Below are 4,318 nucleotides of genomic sequence, written 5' to 3'. Positions count from 1 at the left end.
CAGAAGGAGAATTGATGCCTTTGAGCTGTGGTGCTTGAGAAGAGTATTGAATGCACCATGGACTGCCAAGAAAACAAACAGATTCATCCTGGAGAGGATTAAACCAAGCAACTCCTTGGAGGCAAGGATTCTGGGGCTTCGTCTGACATACTTTGGGCATGTTGCAAGGAGGGACCCGTCCTTGGAGAGGGCCATCATGCTTGGGAGGGTGGAGGGACGACGTAGGAGGGGAAGACCCTCCCTGAGGTGGATTGATTTGGTGACTGGGGTAATGGGGATGGGTGTGTCGGAGGCAGTGCGACTGGCACAGGATAGAGCAGGGTTTAGGGCTGTTGTGCATAGGGTGGCTATGAGTCGCAAACGACTCGACGGTACCTAACAACAACACAAGTACAAATCATCACACACAAAGCCACCGTCTTCCCCCTCATGCAGCAGCTGGTAGGTTTCAACTGCTGTCTTTTCACTTAGTAGTTACTTAAAAGCTGAGAGCTCCTTGATGTGGGACCCGAGAGAGGGTTCCTGTTAGGTGTCTTTCCAGTCGCTTCCAACGCAAAGTCGAATGAAACACTGCTGGATCTGTGTCATGCTCCGAACGCTCCATTTGAGCTCATTGCTGAAGCCATGCGTCAACCCACGTCTTTGAAGGGCTTCTGGTTTCCTCTATTGCACTAACGAAGCCCTGGTGGTGTGGTGGTTTATCCTGATGGGCTCCTAACTGAAATCTTGCAGTTGGAATCCACCAGCCGCTTGCTCATTGGCACAAAGATGTAGTGCTTTTTCATGAAAAGTGACGGAGGTGGGGTGTGGGGAGGTTGGGCAGAGAGAAAAATACAACAATGAATGAATGGAAATCCAAAGTCTCTGTAAACTTTCATTAAAATTAATTTAAAAATATAATAATATTAAAAAAAGAGAGAAGGAAAAAGAATGCAAAAATTGAAAGATATCAAGACGGATGGGATGTTGTGAAATATAGACACGGTGACAGGAGAAAAAAAAATAAAAAAATGACAGCCGGCAGCTCCCAGCGAATGAAGTAGACTTCCAGACAGTGGGTGGGGCTACATTACCAAATTTCACCAATCAACACAGAAAGTAACAGTGACGGGCAATTCTTTCCTTGAGCGTGGCCAATCACATCTCACCAAGGGGGCGTTTCCACGAGGACGGTGCATGACCAGACTACTAAACACAAGGGGCGTGGCCAGTGTTCCACTTTAATAGAATGGGCCCACAGGATAAGCGGGCTGCGCCTCGGCCTTTCCGCTTCGTGGAAGTGACAGATGACGAAATTGGGGGTCAGCATGGTGGGAAGGGGTGTCCGGGAAGCGGGGAGCTCCTCGCTACGTAGGCGGTGGTTCCTGAACTCCGAATAGATGTTTATGAGAAGTCAAGCGGAGACGCTCACGAGCAGGGTGAACCCGCTGCGGCAGGGAACGAATGGCGGGCGTCGGGAGGCGGGGCTTAAGCTGTGTGCTTTGGGGTGGCGGAAACTCCCGAACTGAAGGAGATTCAGATTTCGGTACGAGGGGGCGGGGCTTCAGGCTGGAGCCGCGACTAACCAACAGCGGAAGTTCTACCTTCGGGAGAAGGCGGGACTGTAGATTCTATTGAGCCTGGGGTGGGGGTCTGGGGCGGGCCAAACAGAAAACAAGCCAATCATTTTGTACGGTAAGGGGCGGGGATTTTCCTTAAACCAATAGGAGAACAGGATGGGCGGGTCATTGTGCCAGTCCTGTGTGGAGGAAGATGGCGGGAGGATTAGTGGATGGGCCTGTCTGGGCTGGGAACGTACTAAAGTTGGGGGTTCAAGGCTACTCAATTCTTTGGCAGAAAAACCTAGTATTCCTTGACACAAAAAGAGTATTCTGGTGATTTCGTGGTAAGGAGTTGTGCTGCCAGTCCAACAGTTTGAATCCATCAATTGATTTGTGGGAGACAGATGGGCAGTCCCCTTCCATGTGATTTACAGCCTCTGAAAACCCGCTAGAAGATCAGCAGTGAGTCAATTCTGACTCGAAGGCGCATAGCAATAACAGTCTTGGCCAAAAAATGTTGGGTGCCTTTCTGACTCATCACCAGCCTATGCACGACAGAATGCCACACTGCCAGGTGCTGTACCAACCTCACAGTTATTGTTGTTTTGATCACTGTCATTCTTTCTCACTGAGAGTCTTCCTCCCCCCCCCCCACAGCTTTCTACTGGGTATAATACCTCTTCTCCAAGGACTAGCCTCTCTGCCTAAAATGGATGGTTAACAGTGGTTAAAGCACTTGCCTACTAACTAGAAGATCAGAGGTTTGAAACCATTGTCTGCTCAGTTAGAGAAAGATGTGGTTGTCTGTGTCCACAAAGAGTTGTTTTTGTTTTTAGGTGCCACTGAGTCTCGTACTACTCATAGCGACCCTATGGATAAAAGATCTGAACACTGTTCTGTCCTGAGCCATTCTCACACGGAAGAGCCCATTGCAGCAGTCACCATGTCAGTCCACCTGCTTGAGGGTCTTCCTCTCCTTCGCCGACCGTCCACTTTTCCTAACATCATGTCCATCTCCAAGAAATAGCCTGTCCTAGCAACATGCCCAAAACATATGAGGCAAACTCAGGCTGCACCCTCTCCAAGACATCTGTTTGTTCTCTTGGCCATCTATGGGATGTTCAGTGCTCTTCTCCAACACCACAGCTCAAAGGTGTTAATTCTTCTTCTGTCATCCTTATTGCCCAGCTTTCAGGTGCATAACAAGTGACCAGAAAGACCATGCCCTGAAACAGATGCATCTTAATCCTCAAACTGACATCATTACTCCTCAAAAATTTGGAGAGGTCCAAATTTAGAGTTTAGGACTTAGATTTTCCCAGTGCAATATGTCTCTTTATTTCCTCACTGCTGATACCAAGGGTACAAATTGTGAAACCAAGCAAGCTGAAGCTGTTGATGGTTTTAATCTCCTCTCCATCATGACTGATAAGAATCTTTGCTTTCTTGACACTGAGATGCAATCCATACCAAAGGCTTCATTCCTTAGTCTTTTGCAACAAGTGCTTCAAGTCCTCCTCACTTTCAGCAAGCAAGTTTGAAAGATGGTACGGGCCATATGTTGTATGATCCAGAAAGCTTCAAAAGAAGATGGGGGGAAAACACGGAATTGCTGTACCAGAAACAAGTAATTGACACGGAAACATTTCAGGAAGTAACGTATGAGCAGGAGCCAATGGTAATGAAGAAAGAACTGGAAGCTGCATTGAAGGCACTGGCAAAAAATAAGGCCCCAGGAATCGATGGCATACCAATTGACTTATTTTAATTAACAGATACAGCCTTGAGTGTGCTCTCCAGTCTATGCTAGGAAATTTGGAGGACAGCTGTCTGGAGAGCAGATTGGAAAAGGTCCACATTTGTTCCCCATTTCCAAGAAAGGTGATCCAACTGAATGTGGAAACTATTGAACAATATCATTAATATCACATGCAGGCAAAATACTGCTGAAGATCATTCAAAAATGGCTAGAACAGTACATAGATAGGGAACTCCCAGAAGTTCAAGCAGGATTTAGAAGAGGCCGTGGCACCAAGGACATCATTGCTGATGTCAGATGGATCCTGGCGGAAAGTAAAGAAACCCAGAAGAATGTCTTTTTGTGTTTTATTGACTCTGCCAAGGCATTTGACTGTGTGGATCATGACAAGTTATGGCTGACATTGAGAGGAATGGGAGTCCCACCCAGAGCACTTAATTAGTGCTCATGGGAAACCGATAGGCTGTTGTGTGAACAGACACACGGTTTAAAATTGAGAAAGGAGTGTGTCAGGGTTCTATTCTCTCTCCACACCTATTCAATCTGTATGCTGAGCAAATTATTCTGGCAGCTGGACTCTTTAAAGAGGAATGTGGTGTCAGGATTGGAGCGAGACTCATCAGTAACCATAGAGTACAGCCATAGGAGATTCTATGGGGTGGACTTTACCTTGTAAGGTCTGTGAGCTAGAATGAACTGGATGACAGAGGGTGGGTGGCCTAGATTCAGGTTTCCCATTGAGGCAGGTAGGCGCCATGGACAATGCATCAGTATAAAAAAAGGAAGTGCTAATTGCAGGGCTCAAGGGTGCCCACTTGGAACTTTGAGAATCCCTAGGAGCCCCTAAAAACTTGGTTTTGGGGCTCCTCTACCCAAATGCTTTTGGCGTCTGACATAGTTCCCAACATAAGGAACTACCATCAGCTGATGTGTTTGAAATCACAGAAGCCATGGAAGCTTCATATATAAGTTATTAGATGGAGGGCTGGTGAAAGGGAGATAGATGTGAAGGGAGGGG

Source organism: Elephantulus edwardii, unplaced genomic scaffold (genome assembly GCF_000299155.1).
Source record: "Elephantulus edwardii isolate Elephantulus edwardi_28Jun2011 unplaced genomic scaffold, EleEdw1.0 scaffold00208, whole genome shotgun sequence".
In the NCBI taxonomy this organism is placed as follows: Eukaryota; Metazoa; Chordata; class Mammalia; order Macroscelidea; family Macroscelididae; genus Elephantulus; species Elephantulus edwardii.
The sequence above is the reverse complement of the archived record's forward strand: the minus strand, read 5'-3'. Positions refer to the sequence as shown.